This window comes from Petaurus breviceps, unplaced genomic scaffold (genome assembly GCF_028583685.1).
Source record: "Petaurus breviceps papuanus isolate PSGF00001 unplaced genomic scaffold, PetGlider_PUasm1.0 79, whole genome shotgun sequence".
NCBI lineage: Eukaryota > Metazoa > Chordata > Mammalia > Diprotodontia > Petauridae > Petaurus > Petaurus breviceps.
In genome coordinates, this window is record NW_027186523.1 from 26,154,800 (window position 1) to 26,173,416 (window position 18,617).

The 18,617-nt window shown below is 37.6% G+C and overlaps 1 protein-coding gene across 1 annotated transcript in view; it reads left to right on the plus strand.

The window, feature by feature from the left end:
• The window catches only part of LOC138175877 (cadherin-related family member 4-like), a 133,000-nt gene that overhangs the window by 47,761 nt on the left and 66,622 nt on the right, over positions 1-18,617 (plus strand). The gene's annotated exons all lie outside the window — the stretch shown is intronic.

The following is an 18,617-nucleotide window of genomic DNA, read 5'->3' on the forward strand; positions in this document are numbered from 1 at the left end:
CTCTCTCTCTCTCTCTCTCTCTCTCTCTCTCTCTCTCTCTCTCTCTCATTCTCTTTTGATGATAAGTATATCTAGTGACTAAACTGCTAAGCTATTTCAGCCTCCTTCCATGTTGAGGAATTTACTTTTCACCAGCCATGAATCCTTCCCTAAGTACCTTCTGTGGAGTTAGCGCTGGCTATTGCTGGATGTCAGTACCCTTTTCTTTAGGCCCTGTGAAGGCACTCAAGCTGTCCTCTTGCTTTTGATTCACTGACTCTGGTTCTTTCTTTTTCTGGCTTGGCTGGATGAGTACCATTTTTTTCAAGGTGGAGGAGGGTATATAATATGGGAAGAATCTCCAAATTCTTGGGTTTCCCTCATTTCAGAGTTACCCCAACTATAAAGAAATCTGATTGCCCCCTCTCTTTTTTTTCATCCCATTCTTCTTTATGTGGTTAGGTACAAGCAATTTTTGTTTCTTGTTGAAAAGGGGTGAAGTCTGGGCATACAGTGAAGTTTTCCTTCAGAATGTCTGAAGCAGGAAGGGAATCTTTGTGTGAATTTTAAAGCATAAGCTCATGGGTGCAGGATTTTTCTGCTGATCAGGTTAAAGATGAACATATTAAAGATTTCCTCAGTGTTAATTCATAAGACTATTTTTGGTCATACTTTCTTGTCCTGTGGATTAATTTTTAATTGCTTTATCTCAAGAACACAAATATCCATTTAGAGAATATTGTGAAAGTTAATGAAGATTGGAGAAAATGGCTAGGCCTCTATCTTTTACTCATATAACCTAGAAAATACTATGCCTCTCTTAAAACAACTTCATGTTACATCAGATATTTTGACTATCATATCATAACATTGATGTATGTTGAATTTGCTTTATTAATTTCAGTAGAATTGTGATCTCATTGATGACACTTCCTCCATTGGTTCAGATCAAAACCCTTCTAAACATTCTCATGTTGTCCAATGTTTGCTTATGCCTCCCCATAAATGTTGACCAGGTGATCTTACCTTAGGAGGTTTTCTCTAAACCTCTTGACAAATTATGGGTACTGATGGTGTTCATGGGCTACTCATCAGTTATGTCTCATTTTCACTGCAAATCCTTTTTTAACTTTTCCAAAAATACAACTTCTTTGATTATACTTTTGTAGTACTATGCCAGCATTTTTTTTTTTTGCTGGTAACATTTTAAAACCATCCAACTCTCCATTGTTCTGTGATTGAACGTCAGTTTTTTGGAAATGGTGATAGTCTTTGCTTGGAGTCTGATAAAATCTGCATATATTTTCTGGATGAATGGCTATTTAGTCACACTTCTTCCATCTTGCACTTGTGAAATTAATGTTTTTTAACTTAAGTGTAAAACAACATATAATCCATTAAATTTCATTTTATTGGATTCAACCCAATTGTTATAGGCTATTTGAGTTCTTTTTGGATCCCTGTCATCCAACACATTAGCTATGCCATTGATTACTTTATTCAAGTCACTGATTATAATTTTAAAAAGCAAAGGGAAGATTCCTTGTAGCATAATACTCAAGACTTCCTTCCAAGTTGACTTTACACTATTGACCAGTATTCTTTGGGCTTACCATTCATTTCTGAATGGATGTAACTATAATTGTTATTAGTCCAAGTGTCTTCTTGCCCACAAGATTAGCATAGGAGACCTCATCAAATATTTTGTCAAAATCCAAGTAATTTCAATAATTGTCCAATCTACAATTTTAGGACCCTAGCAATTGAATGAGGTTAATGATAGACCATAGATTTGGAGCTAGAAGGGAGGTCAGAAGCTCCCCTAATCCAACCCCTTTATTTCACATTTGAGAAAATCGAGAATCAGAGAAGTTAAGGAAGTTGCCCAAGGCCATTCATGACTAGAGAGGTGGGACTTGAACTTAAGCCCTCTTTGTGTTTTTGTCACTGTTGATGGTGCCTTTTAATGATCTATTTGTTTTTGGAGGGAGGAATGCAGGGAAATTGGGGTTAAGTGATTTGCCCAAGGTCCCAGGGCTAGTAAGTGTTAAGTGTCTGAGGTCGGATTTGAACTCAGGTTCTCCTGACTTCAGTGCTGGTGCTCTATTCACTGAGTCACCTGACTGTCCCCTTAATGATCTATTTTTAATAAAGCTCTTTGTAATCACTATTTCTTTTTCTAGATGTTCATTTATTAATTCCTTAATATTATGTTTTAGTGTCTTGCTATGAAGCAAAGTTTCATGACCTAGAGTTTCCATTCTCTCCTCCCCCACCCTTTTTTTTGAAAATATAAGTGGCTTGTACCCTTTACCAGTGTTTCAGCCAGAGCAATAATTAGTAATTCCTATGCCTGGGGCAAGCAGTACAAAAGATCAAGGAGCCAAGTAATACAAAATTTGTCCTCAAATCACTTTTTAAAGAAAAATTCATCTGTGTGCATATGCGTGTGTGAGTGTGTATGTATGTTTGTGTTTGGAAGGCCCTATAATACCATCCCATGAATAGAAGAAACCTTGGAACACCTTATAGGAGACCACATATATTTTCCAGTTTTTCCTCTGTCTTGTGATTTAATTGTTCTTTTCCAAGTTCAGTGAATAACACGAGGCAGATAATGGCTTCTGTTAACAGAAACATAAAACCACAGAAGCTGTTTGTTGCCAGTGCATACTTCTATATGGTGAACACTTGCATATGTGTCCTTTGTGAACTGAAATCCTCATCAGTCCACATAATGACTCAGTATTACAACCCCCCACTATAGCTTAATCATGTCTGGAAAACACAAGGAACCAGTCCAACAAAACTCCGTGGAAAGAAATTGAATAAGGTAACTTGAGTGCTTTAGACAGTGACTCAGAGTGGGTCTTATTGTCAAAGGTCTTGAGCCTGCTATCCTTACACAATAATTTTTTTTAAAAGCACTGGAAGGAGCATTTAAGTTACTTTCACAGAAACAAAAGCTTAGTAATGGTTACATTGTAAGTATAAGTATATGCTTCCTAATGCTCAAATACATTTATACCCTTTAACTTAAATTGTTTGGGTATTGGTTGAAATGCTTTAACAGAGGAAACAAAAAAGAAAAAAGGACCCCCACCCCTTTGTCATACAAAGCATTCATGAGTTGTTTGCTTTGTTTTTGTTTAAACAATGGTTTATATTTTGCGTTTTTCTGTGGGTCAAGAGCAAAAATTTGCCCTTTGCTCCTATGAATTCTGTGTAGTATTTTGATTTGCTCTCAAGAAAACTAGTTTAGAGATTTCTCTTTTCCAACAACTTAGCTGATGTAAATTAGTCTTGTTATTCTGTACTATCAATCACCCAGGCTGAACATGTGTTTGCAAACATTTTTTGAACTGAAGTTCATGTTTTGACAAATGTATGTTTTTGAAGTGTATGATTTATGAAATGTGTTTGTTTCACAGGTATAGGCTGTTAAAGAATAGCATATACTTCACCATTTGGAGTAAAATGAATGTTTCTTTAAGGCCAGTCAAAATCATGGAAGCAGATTGCAAATATTTGGACGGAATATGTCTATTATATATTTTACACTGTAACCTCTTAGCTTTCAAGAACTTAGTCCCTCGAGGTACTTCTGTAACCTCTTTATACAAGTGATTCTATCAAAATTAAGGGCTGCTATAAAGATATTTTCTGAAATAATAAATGAGAACAGCATTTTTAACTTAGATTGCCCTCCTGAAATTTATTCCTTGCTTCTTGTGCTATGTGGAATCCCCATTCTATTACTCCCTTTTATTCTTGCAGTCTTCCCTCTCTACTCCTATCTCCTGAAAAATGGCTTATTGTGCTCCCAGAGATACCTTATTCATGCTCCCTTCTCCAATGGGGGCCCATTTATTTCAGGGACAGGAGAAAAAACTGCCATATCTCTTGCTCCCTTGGTGAACAGCATATCCTCACTCTGGTGCCATTGCTCAGCATCTTCTTTAAAATTCACCTCATTTGTTCATAGAGCCCATTTGAGGGTACTGTTGATGTCCTCTACTAACCCTTGGGCCATTTCCTCATTTTCATTAATGATGTTTAGCACTTAGATCACAATCTTATTGGTACTCCAATCACTATTAGTAACTCCACTAATTTAAATATTTATATCAATGACAATTGAACTCCCTTGACTCCAAGTTCAACTTCCTCAACTTTGTAATCTACTTTAACATTACCATGACACATGAGCATGAAGAGAATATTGGATTTGTATCATTGGATCATATGTTTAGAGCTTAAAGAGGACTTAGAGACCACTGAGTCTCAACCCCCTCATTTTACAATTGAGATTGTGAGGTTAATTGACTTGTTCATGATCACAAAGCTAGTGAAAGTCTGAGGCATGATTTGAACTCAGATTTTCCTGACTTCAAGTCCATTGATCTATCTACAGTGTGGCTTACCTGCTTTTGCAGGTGTAAAGGCAAACAAACAAGTACTTACAGCCTTGTTTCAGTTGAGCCTTGCCTCTGATTATACCAAGTCTTTGTTAAGAAACAGAACTTGTGAAACCCACAGTGGGAGGGACTTGCCAAAGACAGGAACAGGAAGGACTTAAGAGGAGGGTGGAACATGGAGAAGCTAATGACCATATAAAAGGAGAAGCACAAGCTGGGAGAGAGCAGAACTGAGAGGGGACCACTTGTGGTGCCTGGCACTCTGTTTGTCTATTCTGTCTGTATTGATTTGTGTTTGTAATACTTTGTACAGAAGCCCTGGAACCTTACTGGAAGCCCTAAAAGAAGATTTTCTTGTCTGTTTACAGAAGTCCTGGAGGAGGGTTTCAGAGGTCCTGGGACTATACTGACGATTTGTGCTGAGTTGTGGGTCTGTGTTGATCTCATAGACACATAGTGAATTGATGATGGTGCTAGAAACGTGCATGAATGTTGTTTTGGCTCTGGTAAGCTTAGTGTTCCCAGAAACAGAAACTGTGAAGGACTTGAGGTAGACTGGACACTGTGAGCTTCAATATGGAATGGGAGCTGGACAAGGAACTAGACAAGGAGCTGGGATAAAGAACTGGGTGAGAAGCTGAGAGCTTCCTGCCTATGAATCCAGGTGACAATTGGGTAGATTCAGGCAAAAGCTAGAGCCATGGAAGAGGAACCATGGAATTTGGGAGCCAGCCTCCAGCCAAGATGAAAAGACATCCTTGTGTACTTAGTGCTGAATGAGAATATTATGATTTATTCTGTCCTAGGGGTGGGAGAACTTTGTACTTTGTACCTTGTACTCCCTAAGGATGATTGAGTTAAGGATAATTGGAAACTAATCTGCAATGAAGAAGAAAGAAGACTGTAATAGTTAATGGAATTTAAAGATCCCCCTGTATTGGCTTGGTTTTCAGGTTGTGTTGAAACCCAGAGCTTGTGAATCCCACAAGTTGGAAGGACTTATTGATGTGAAGAGAGAGGGCTGAACTGGGAGGAGCTGGTGCCATGGATTTACAGAGAGGCCCAAGCAGAGAGAGGCCAGAAGAACTTTTGAGAGCAGCATTGTGGAGGCAGAGAGAGAAAGAGAGGATTACTGAGGGCCAGTTGGAGCTTCCCAAGACTTTTTTAGAGCTGCTACCTGGAACTGCCAAGGACTGAGGTGACATGGCTGTGATGCCAGTATTTTGTCTGTCTGTTTTGATGTTGTTTTGCCAGATTCGTCTGCTGGTAAAGGACAGTGCTGTTGTTGCAGAGGTCCTGGAACAATGCTGTTGGTTCAGAAGCCCCAAAGAAAGATTTTCTTGTTGTATGTTTACAGAAATCCTGGAAGAGGGTCTTACTGATGTTTTCAGGGGTTCTGAGACTGTTCTGCAGGCAGAGAGTGAATTGATGAGGACACTGGCAATCTATCTTGTGGCTTTGTTGGGCTCTGTCTCCCCAGGAACAGAGATTGCTGAGAACTTGCTTCAGGTCAAGATGAAGAAAAGACCTCTCTTTGGGTATTAAATGCTGTGATGATACCTTAAACTTATTGTAGCTCAGGGGTAGATGGCCTTTGTGCTCTCCACTGCCCCTTTTGAGAAGGTGCTTAGTGTTAACTGATGATAATTGTAATTCAGTTATGATCCAGGGGTTGGAAACTTTTGACTTTTTTGTGCTCTGTGACTGATCAAATGAATATACTTTGTTTATGACTGGAAACTAATCTCCATTTGAGAAGAGAGACTTTGTGATTGACTAAATGAATGTACTGCTCAGGGGTGGAGTAGTACTTGGAAATTATTGAATTATACTTGGTGAATGCTGTATTTTTATTTTCTCCATTCTGTGAATGTTTTGCCTTAATTTGTCACTGAATAAAATAGAGAGTTACTATGCTGGTATTCTGAACCTTGGAAGTTGCCTCTGCTTGGCATTACAAAGACTTTTTGACTGAGAGATTAAGATAATGTGACCTAGGGATGGGAAAATTGTGACCTTTGTACTTTGTATCCCTTAAGGAGGATTGCTCCTTAAGGATGATTGAGTTAAAGACTTACTGAATGATATATTTTGTTTAAAACTACATGACCACTTTAGTGATAAGTTGTTATATCATTGTGAATGCTGTACTTTGGTTTCTGTGAATGCTTTGCCTTAGTTTCCTGCTGAATAAATAGAGAGTTGACTATACTATGTGACCAGAACATAAAAGCTATTCACAACAGCAGTCCTCGGAGAGCTACTTATGCTTGGGTTTACAACAGGAAGAAGACAAGGTTTCAAATACTAGCTTTTGCACTTATTAGCTATGTGACTGACTGTGGGCAAGTCACTTAGACTAAATGATCTTTAAGATTCTTTCCAGCTCTAAATCCTATCATTATAAGAAATGTCTACAGGTGGTTACAATTTAGATCTCACAATCGTCACAAATTACTTCACTTCTAAAAACTTTAATTCTGAGAATCATTTGCATGATCTTTACATTTTCATTTTCTACTTCCCCCAAATACATACTTATACAGAACCTGATCTTCATCTTCAGTAAGATCACCATTTCTTTGATCACTCTCCATTTCCTAGTCCATTACCTTTATATTGGTTTTATTTCACTACTTTCTGAACTTTAAGCTTATATTTAGTTATCTACTAACTATAGGCATTTGACCCTGGGTACTTACAGTATTCTTTCTCTGATAAGTTTCAACCTAGGACCATGCTGCTATTTAGTTCCTCTTCATCTATTGCCAAGTTGTTGAATCTCTTCACAGGAAGTCATGAAACCATTTTTATGGGTCCAATAAAAATTCAGACAGTTTAACTACCAGTATTACTAGGGTGGAGTCACCACAATTTTGGCATAGTATGCTGAAATTTAGGCAGCACATTTCATTTTCTAGAAGTCCTCCATACTACCAATTCCATGCCATATATTCGTCCAGCAATCATCAGTCATACCCATTTCTCTCCCCTCCAATCTGTAGCATGACTATTCAGGTCTCTTATCCAGATCTAGACTACTAACCACCTCCTATGACCTGTAGCCCACCACTACTTCTCCCAGACATTTTCAATTCATCCTAGAGTCAACAGCCACCAAGAAGCCTCACTGCCTTCTCAATCTTCATCTCTTTCCAGAGATTTGATAAGTCAGTTTGTGGGCTTAATTACAGGAAGAGAACAGACTTGACTACCTTATGGATGGCCTGCTTTTCTCCCAATATAGATGCCCTAATCATGAGTGAGGAATAATGAAAAGTTTCCATGAAACAACAAAGATAATGTCAGTCATGAACTAGAATTGTGATCTTGAGATCATCCTCTGTCCCAAAAGAAATCCTCTCTTGACCATCAACACCTTATTTTTCAGCTGACAGGGACTTTTCTAGCATGTCATATTGGTCTTTCTGCCATGTTTATCTCTCCATTAAGCTCTCACCACTTCATACTCTTTTCTGATTTACTATCACCATACTGTATCTTTTTCAAACCTCCTCTCTCCTAAAGCCACTTCAATTCCAAATGCATCTTCCATCTCTCAATAAATAACCATGACTTCTACTTTACCAAGAAGATTAAAGTCATCTATCATGAACTCTCTCATTTATTCTTCCCATCTCCAAATCTCTTTTTTATTTGCCATTCTCCTTCTCCTTTCCTCCAATTTAAGAAGTGATGACTCTTTCTCCTCTAACTCTTCACTGAAAATCTTAAGCCTCTCTCTGGGTTCATTCCCTTTATATTTTTCACCTTGAATCTCTCCTTTTAAAGGCCCTTTCTCTTCTGTCATCAAACACACTTAAGTTTGCAGCATCCAAAAATTTCACAATAACTCTCAAAAAATCCTTTAGCTTGCCACCAACCAAATCTATCATTCAAGCTATCCTAAGTCTCTCTTCTTCCTTACTTCCAAATTTCTAGAAAAAAAAATCAATACAAAACAATTTTAAAATAAAGCCAGGACTAGTGAAATTCTTAGACAGTAAAAAAAAATTTTGGACATATTTCTGCTGAAATTTTAAAACTCTATCTCTGACTGACTAGGCAGAATTTCAAGCCACTGATGCTAACTATGCTGAAGGTCATAGGTCCCCACCTAGATTTTTTGAATTGGAGGAAAAAGAAACAAATTATGTCTTACAAGTGAAAACCTGGTAGATGTGATACATGCTAGACACTTTCTTGAGCCTTTTGTTCCCAAATAACTGCAAAGTGACTATCTCTGGCAGAACAACTAGAGGATTGTGCTTAGGATTTCAACAGCCATGCTTACAGTGATATTCCCAAGCCAAACTTTGGAGTGTATCCTGCCTAATAAAAAAAAATCACGGGCAAAGGCACATATCCCAGTCAAGCAAAAAAAAAAAAAAATCAACAAGGGACATGCAGATTCCAATGAGACAAAGCCATTACTTTTGTCAGAGATGTGGCCAGGGCAATATTTCATGCTTGAGGGATACTCTCATCCCGTTAGCTTTACTTTTAAAGTGGTAATTGACTTTTTGAGCTAATAAAAAAGAAAATATTCAAACTTCAATTCTGATAAAAGTCTAGGCAAAATAAACTTTATCAGTGCTTGCTAACGAGTACAGAAAAGAAGGTGGAACGTATTGTATTGTGAAAAACTCTCAGAGTACATACTAATGAATGGATATATCCTTTCTTACAAGTGTTAAAATATGTGTGGTTTTGCTGACTTTGCATTTTATTTATGCAATTGATGTGAATTGTAATCCATAGGGAATGTCAAGGATAAAAGAAAAATTGAAGGAAAGGAAAACCATCATGTCCTTAAGTACAAAACACTATAAAATCTATGGGCTTATGTTGAGGAAGACCCCAAGTTAGTTGGTAGCTGTGAAGAAGACTTTCCCATAAATAAGTCTTGAGGAAGTCATCTTTGAGGTTCAATAAACAAGATTCATAGTTGCATCCTATTATTTCTGCCTCTTTAAAATAATGTCAGTCTAGGAATTTAGCCAAGATGAATTCTTCCCTTTTTTCTTATATTATTAACAGCCCCAATAATAAGCAGACAAACAGAAAAACAAACTAACAAAAAAGGTGTCAATTTGTGTTCCTGGTTTTCCAGTAGTAGAGATTATAACCAATTATATGCTGGAGTGGCTTTAGGTCAATCAAGACATAATAAAAGCTCCACTTCAATTAAAAAAAAAAAAACTATGGCACACCCTTATGGCCATTTTATTTTTTAGTATGTTTTTTATTAAAATTGGACAACAAATTTTTCCTTTAAAAAGAAAATATACATTTAAAAAATTTGAAAAGAAAACTTATATACCTAGATGTATGTATTGAAATATATCTATGTGTCTAAATTTCAACTTGAGTTACTTTTATTTTTAAAATACATGTCATTGATATATTTTGTTTAATGACCCCTACATTTTCCAGTCTTCTCTCCATTTCTCAAAGAAACATCCCTTATAAAAATAATATAAATAATAGAAAGGAGAGGGTGGTGGGGGGAAAGGGTGGTAAATACAGCAAAACAAGCTAACATGTAGAAAAAGCCTAGTATTAAATGCAGTTTAGATATTATTAAAAAAATTTTTAATAAATCCTTTTCAGCAAATTGGATATATTTTCAATTTAAGATATATATATTTTTAATGCCATGTGGTTTAGGGGAAAAGTGTCTTGGATTAGAGTTAGGCAACCTGGATACTACATCACTGAATCTTTGAGCAAGATATATACCATTTCACTCTCTGTTTTCCCATTTGCATAACAGAAATGATAACTGAGATAAATTTAAATATTATATGAAGATTTTAAAGTTCTGACTATCTCAGAAATGACCATTGGAAATTCAAAGCCAGAATGCCATTTTACTCATTACTCTCATGCTCTTGCACATAGGTGAACTGAGTAAAGTCACTTTAGAATTTAAAAAGTATTAGTTACTGCCAATTTCCTCAACACTCACTCATTGTATATTATAATTTCTGATCTAATCACTGAACTGAAACTTCTCTCTCCAGCATCACTATTGTCTTTTTCATTTTAAGATCCAATGGCCTAACTTCAGTCTTACTTCTCCTAGATCTTTCTGTAACTTTGAAGATCATGTATCTAACCCACATCTTGAAGATGCTTTCCTTCTCTGATGTACCTAACAATATTTTTCCTGATTCTTTTCCTATGTATCTATAATAGTAATGAAATTTGGAAATCCCTTTGTACTGACAAGCTAACAGGCATTTAGCACTTAGTGTCAAACTAATTATATCAAGCCTCCATTAAAGAAACATAAGGTATGAACCCCTATTGCTGACATAACAGGGAGAGGCTGAACAGGGAGGAGCTAATACCATAATAAGGAAAAGCCCCATCTGGGAGAGTCAGAATTTCTTGGGGTAAGCATCCTAGAGGCAGAGTAGCTGCTATGAGAGAGAGAGAGAGAGAGAGAGAGAGAGAGAGAGAGAGAATCTCTCAGGGAGCATCTGGAGGCTGGGCTGCTACTGCTGGACTGAAGACTTAACTAAGAATTGAGAAGAACTGAGAAGAGAAATGAGAATTGAGAACTGAGACAGAATTTTTTGGAGCAAGCCCCATGGAGGCTGGATAAAGTGATTTTGATTTTGAGAATGGAGCTGGAGAAAGTAATTTTGATTTTTGATAACAGAACTTGTGGTGGTGGAGCTTCTTCTGTTAGCCAGCCAAACTCCTTCTGAGACCTTCTGAGAACCAGCCAGAGCTGCTGAAGACTTCTGAAGGCCAACAGAGCTGCCGAGGTCTTCTGAGGAACAGCTGGAGCTGCCAGAGGGAGCATGACTGTGGTGTTGGTACTTTGTCTGTCTGTTTTGGATCTATGTTGATTTCACAGGCAAAAAGTGAATTGAGATGATAGTGCTGACCATGTATGTGAATATTGTTGTAATTCTGCTAAGCTTGATGTGTGTAGATATTGTTGTGGCTCTGTTAAGTTTTCTCTTCCCAGGAAGAGAAACTGTGAAGGATTTGAGGTGGACTGGACACTGTGTGTGAGCTTAAATATGGAACAGGAACTGCATGGAGAGATGGACAAAGAATTAGGAGCTGCCTGCCTTTGAACCCAGGTGACAGTTTGGTGGATTCAGGTAGGAGCTGGGACCATGGAAGAGGAACCATAGAAGCTAAGAGCCTGCCTTGAGTCAAGATGAAAAGACCTCTCAATGGGTCTGATGATTTAAATTGTAACTTACTTGTGACTGAGGGGTGGATGGCCCTTATACTTTCCACTACTCCTTAAGAGGGTACTGAGTAGTGACTGATAAAATTGTAACTTAATTGCACTCCATGGGTGAAGGACTTTGGCTTTTGTACTTTGTGATTGAAGTAAGGACTTTGTGATTGACTAAATGAATGTACTTTGCTTAAACCTATGTGATCACTCTGGTGAAAACTATGTGGCCATTTTAGTGTTAAGTTGTTGAGTTGTGACATGGTGAATGCTGTACTTTGATTTCTGTGAATGTTTTGCTCTGATTTGTTACTGAATAAATAGAGAGTTCGTTATACTATGTAATCAGAATCTTGAAGCTGTTCACAGCAGCAATACTCTGGAAAGCTGTTCATGCTTGGCTTTACAGCATCAAACTTTTTTTGATACTATTTATTCCTCTGTCTTCCACCCATCCCTGTGAGGGGTTTACCAAGGCTCTGTCTTACTCATCCTTGTAATTTTTCTTTCTATGTTCTCTCCCTTGGCAATCTCATTCTATCCTATGACTTAAGTTTGAATATCAGGCATCTGTACTACACTAGTTAGTTCTTTCCCTAGTCCCTTCATCTTCTTTCTTTTTATATTCAGGTAGTCCAGTGACAATATCATTTCTGTTTCTACCTCAACTGATCTTTGGACATTTTTTTCCATGTATGATTCCTACATTTCTTCACAGGAGTGAAGAAGTAAGTGTACTGTTCCACTACTGCCCACCACTCACCTCATCCTAATTTTTCAACCCTGTTTTTTTTTAAATAAAATGTCTTTCCAGAGCCATGTTCTAGTCATTAGTCCTATCTCGCCAAGTCTTAGTGATTAGCTAGATAGTTACATTGGTTTCCTTCCCTTAGGATTTGTAGTACAACTTGACTGGAACTCATAATTTATGCTTTTGTGTGTAGACATCTGAAATCGTAGGTTTTAAGTGTTATCTCCTTTATTAGATTTTACCTATTTTGAATTTATGGTTATCACAACTGCTATACCTAGACAATAAGCTACTCATTAGATGGACTGTAAGCTCCTTGAAAGCAGGGACTATTTTTAGCTTTGAGTTCCTAGAACTTAACATAATGCCTGGCATGTAATAGGTACTTAATAATTTCTTGTTGACTTGACTATTCTTTCTATACTATAGATAGTTTCTATGACATCTAGCTTGGTAGAGAAATATAGCTATTTTTCTCCCTTCTCTTCCCTTTTTAGTGAAGGGTTAGAGGCATTTAGACTAACAGAAATTTATTTATTCTCCTTTGTCCCTTGAACAGAGAATATGATTTACTGCTAGTCAGTCATTTTATTCTGCCTCTCACTGAGAATCAGGTGCAGCTAACACTTTGGGAGAGAACAAAGGAGAAGATAGGAGAAGCAATTAACATGAGTGAACAGCCTAAACTCCTATAATGTTTCCTGCCCTTTACTTACTGGTTAAATCTGCTTAAAATTGGACATTGGCTACATTTGGTGCTCTGAATTTACTCTAGCTTGTTTCCTGGCTTGTGATATGTAGAAGATATAACCATCATTATTTATCAGTAAGATTTTTTTCATTTGAATCAGGCCAAATTGAATTAGCTTAAACAGGAGACTTGAACCTCTTTTCCTTTATCTCTATATACCAGAGGCCACTCACTGGTACCTATCTCCCGGTTTTCCCTTTCAACAAGTAATGACGCATACAATAAGGAGGAGTTAAAATCAATCACTTCTCTAGCTGCCTTTGAGACTAATGAAAATAGCAAAACAGCAACTCTCAAGAACAGGAAAATCTCTGAATTAGACTCTTCTCAGATAGAAATAGAAGAGGGAAACAAGCAGTTCACTATCTGCATGAATTGTTGATTGGAACAACCACCCAACTTATTGGACCCTGCCTGCACTCTGGTCTCAGCTGTCCCATCCGGCCCATTGCACTATATTTCTAGCAGCCCTGGTGTAGCATAGTCATATTCAGCCAGGAGTGAATTTTTACTCTGACCCCTGATCTCTTCCTAAATTTCATTCAGCCAACTCAATTTGAAAACCTTGATTAGCCTCTCTTCCCAACCTAGCGTCCAAAGCACACATGGTTGCATGATAGCAGTACAGCATTGGCCAAGACAATCTGACCCCTCTAACTCCTGGAGGAAGCTCTCCCATTGGAGTTCCCTGCAACTTCTCCTCATCTTACATGACTCAGTTCCTATCCTCTTCCAACCCTAGGTCCATCCTCATCTAGTCTCTCAGGAAAATCTCTCTGTCATTCCAGGATGGAAAGAAACAGTGCTATCTGGGTCTACATTTCCCAGAAACTCATGTAGCTAGGTTCTGTGAAGCTTTTCCCTCTGCACTGAGGAAATTGTATATATAAAATTTTACCACAGGTTTGCAAAATTCTAGATCAATGTATATTTATCATATCTTTTTAGGTAAACTTTCTCCCTGACTAAGAGCCCATTATTGCTATTTTAAATTATGATAAAGCAATTCAAAACATTTTTAGATACTATCTTTTAACTTATACATTCACTTCTTCAAGTCCCCATTGAAAAATCTTGTCATGTCAAAATCTTTCCTATGGTCTGCATTTTCTATAGGATGAAGTACAAAGTCTTTAGCTGGGCATTTAAAATCTGCCACAATCTAGACCTTGCTTTCCTTTCCAACTAATCAATGTATGAAATGCCTCTTAAGGTTATTTCATTCATTATGCATTCTAGTCATATTAGACTGGTAGTTGTTCTTCCATTTTATCTTCTCCTTTCCTGCCTCTGGGTACTTGTATGGGATGTTCACAAAGTTTTGGAAGAATATTAAGTGGTAATTCTTTTTTGAATTGAATTTATTATGTCAATTGGGAAGAGAAGACTAAATAACAAGAAAAGAGTGAATTGTATATGACTAAAATATTTTAAATTGTGTTGTGCAAAAAACAGATAGATCAAAAGGGCTGATGGAGGCAAGAATAAAATGTCTCCTTAGGAATGAAAATGTTCTTTGAACATCATTGTAACTTTGGAGTACTCCAGAGAAGTATATGAGAATCTTCTGATTTTATAGCCTTTCATACTTGGATGCAGTTGGTTTGGAGGAAAAGGCAAAATTTTTCTTATGGCTGTCTTGAGTAACCTTTCCTGACTTTGAGGCGTAGTCTTTCAGTGATTTCTTATTCTTTACAATAGCAAACGACAAAAAAGGAAACCCAAGGTGAAGGTAGTGTTCATAGCAAAGCATAGCAGAGTACACAGATTTGAAACATTTCATTAAAAAAATAATTATGTAGAATCATCTATGGTCATATATACTTGTAAATTTTATGACAGATTTAGGTGTGATTTTCCTTGCTGTGTAACAGTTTTCTGTTATCAACCACTGAAAACAAATTTAGGAACATGGAGGCCATTTGGTCAATTTTAACAATTAGGGGCTTTTGGTGGAAAATTCATAAAAGTGCCAGTGATCATAAATAGTATAATATAACTGCAAAATTACAGAAATTTGGGATTTCTGTGTAATTAATTGTTATTTATAAGGGATATTTTGTTCCAGTATTAAATTATTTAAGGAGTCATTTTTTTGTGTGATTAATGACTCTTATTTGTCCTTGTCTCATATTTTTGTTGGAACTTTTCTGTCTGATGGGTGATGAGGAAATGTTCAACAACAGTGTTAAGTATGATTTTAGTATACCCCTATATATTTTAGTTGCTTCTGAGAACATATAAAATAGAATAAATGGAATTCCATATCAGTTTTTACTACAGTAAGAGCATAAAAGAGCATCTAAATGATATTTACTTCTTTAGCAATTTGGAATTCACATTACTATCTCCTTTGAACATGAATTCATGAATTAAGCTCTAAGACATGGTTAGTCATACAATTCTGGGGGTGAGAAACTTGATGTCTTGAGGCTATATGTGGCCTTCTAGGTCCTTGACTGTGGTCTTTTGACTAAGCCTGAGTTTGACAGAAGAAATCCTTTTATTAAGGGGATTTGTTCTCTAAAGTTTGGATTCAGTCAAAGGGCCACACTTGAAGACCTAGAGGACTGCATGTGGACTTGAGACATCAGGTTCCCCACCCATGGATGAGATCTGGCTTCTTTCTAATAGTTAAAAATATTTGAACTTCAAATCTTCACTTATTCAGCAAGTATTTTTTAATGCTATGTTCTAGGTACTAGATATAGAAAGCTTAAAACAAAGAAACCCTGCCATCAAGAAACTTTCATTTTCTAGGGAAAGGGGAAAGCAACATAAACACAGTTAAGTAAATGCAAAATATATTCAATGTAATTACAAAGCAATTTCCCAAGGGGAGAGAACTAGAAACAGGAAGGGGTTTAGAGGGAGGTATTATTAGGGGAAAATAAAGGTGGGCCTGATATATCTGAGCCCATGAATATTAGAAAAACAGAATGGCAGGACCATTCCAGCCACTGCTTCAGCAGTCAAATATGGCAGCATTTTGAGGACCCAGTAATGGATCACTGTACCATTCTATATATTTAAATAGCCTCTCATTAAGTAAACTATCCAATCATTTCTGACCTACTACTTCTTGAACTCCTTGGCTGAATATTCACCCAGGTCATACTCACTAATCACAGGTGTCCCCTAAAGTTCTCTCTTATACTCTCCCTCTATATTATTTCTCACCAGGTCCCATGGATTTATTTGCCATCTTTATGCAAATGATTTTCAGGTCTATTTGTCTGTCCCTAATCTCTCTTGTCCTTCCTGTCCTCTAGTCTTGAATCTCAAAATGCAATTATACATTTCAAATTGGATGTCCCACAGAGATCTTAAATTCAACACATCCAAAACTGATTTCATTATCTTTTTTCTTAACCCCCTTTCTCCTCCTAACTTCCTTATTATTGTTAAGGGTACAACCATCCTCCCAGTTAGCCAGGCTCACAATCTAGTAGCCATCCTTGGCTCCTCATTGTAATGGGAATGTAAATTTAAGATCTTCCCTGCCCCCTAGGCCCTTTGATAGGCTTAAGTGCACCTGGAGCCTGTGGCTAGAGGCTTGTTTTTCAGGAGATACTTTGTGATTGGGCAGTGGGTCAAGAAGGTTGTTATAGTCTCTGAGCCAGGAGAAGGCTATTTAAACCCTGATGGGAGGCTTTGCTTTGGGGCTCACTTTGAGAAGTGTTGTGTGATTTGACCAGATGAGACTCTGGACAGCCATTGAGAGCCCCCAGCTTTGAAAACCCAGATGTTGATGCTTCCCTCTCTGGTAACTGTGACTAGGTATGGATGTATGTGATGGTCAAATAGTTGGAGGCCTGTCTGCTTGAAATATTTCTCTATTTTCTTGTAACTTCTGTCTGTATACTCTGAAGTTCAGGGTGCTGACTTTTTTGCCTGAACTAGGTAAATGATATGTTTGATTGGTTAAAGCAAGATTGTTAGCCCATTTTGCTTTCCTTTAGAAAAGCAGATCTAAGAACCTGTGTTGGCAGCCACCCTGAGGATGCTGGGGTGCTTGCTGCTACACTCACTCTCTCATATCCCCCTATTTCCATTCTAATTATACCTTTGTACCATCTTGCATACATTCCCTTCTCCCCTTTGACACTGCCACCTCCTTGGTACTGTACTTTTGTAGTACCCTGGTAGATGGTTTCCATGCCTCAAGCCTTTTCCCATTCTAGTCTGTCTTCATCTCAGTTGTCAAATTGATCTTCCTTATGTGCTGATGACTGTATCACTCCCTGACCCCCATTCAATAAACTCCAGTGGCTCCCTATTATTTCTAGTATCAAATATAAAATCCTCTGTTTGACTTTTAAAACTCTTTGTAACCTGCCTTATTCCTACCTTTCCAGTCTTCGTATACATTATTCCCCTCCATGTACTCTATAATCCAGTGAAACTGGCCTCCTTGTTTGAGATGCCTATGCAACATCCAATCAGAAACATTCAATGGACAGGTGCTGATGTCATATTGGAGCTCAGGAGAAACTTTATAGCTCTTGGAGTCACCTGCATAGAGATTATAATTGAACTCAAGAATGATGGAGGACAAGAAAGGGCCTATGTAAGAACCTTGCAGCATACTCACAGTTGCAAACAAAACATGGATCATGACCCAGATTGAGGAAATAGGAAAGAGATCTAGAAAGAGCAGCCAGATAGGAGGAGAAGGAGAAAAAAAATGCTACAAATACCCAGACAATGGGCAATATCTAGGAAGGAAGTTGTAGTAACAATGATAAATATAACAAAGAAGTATGTAGATATAAAAGGGCACTAAATCTGGCAATTCACTCATTGGTAAAGAAATATTGTGGAGAAAAAAAATCATTTAGAGAGAGCTATTTCAATTTAATGGTGCTGGTGCTTCCTGCTGCCGCCTGTGCTCTAAACTGACTCCCACTCTGGTGTCACAGACTTCTCCTGCCGACCTCTTAAGTTGCCTTAGACTGGGAAAATGTACCATCCTGACATTTTGTTGATTCTGCCAATCCAAAATCCTATTTGAAGCACTATTTTAAATTTGGAGGTGAATGTTGGAGGGGTTTGGCTAGGTTGCTGCCTCTAATCTGCCTTCTTGGGTTTACCCCTTCCATTTCCTTAGTTCTAATCACATGATCACTACTCTAGTTTCGGGCTCTCCCAATTGTTGTCCCTGCCTCAAACCTTATCCTGCACCAACTCCTACTTTACTCATCTGGTAAAGTGGTTTTCCTAAAGTACAGATCTTGCCATGTAACTTCCCTACTCAGTAAATTCCCATGGCTCCTGTTGCCTTTAGGATAAAATATAAACTTCTCTGTTTGGCTCTTAAATCTCTTCATAACTAGGCCCCAGCCTACCTTTCGAGACTTGTTATGGAATACTCCCCTTCACACAATCTGCAATCTAGCCAGAGTTGCCATTCTTTCTGTTCCCAACACATTATTCTTCATCTCCTATTCTCATTTCTTTGCACTGACTTTCCCCCATTCTTGGAACGCATTCCCCCCTCACCTCTCTATC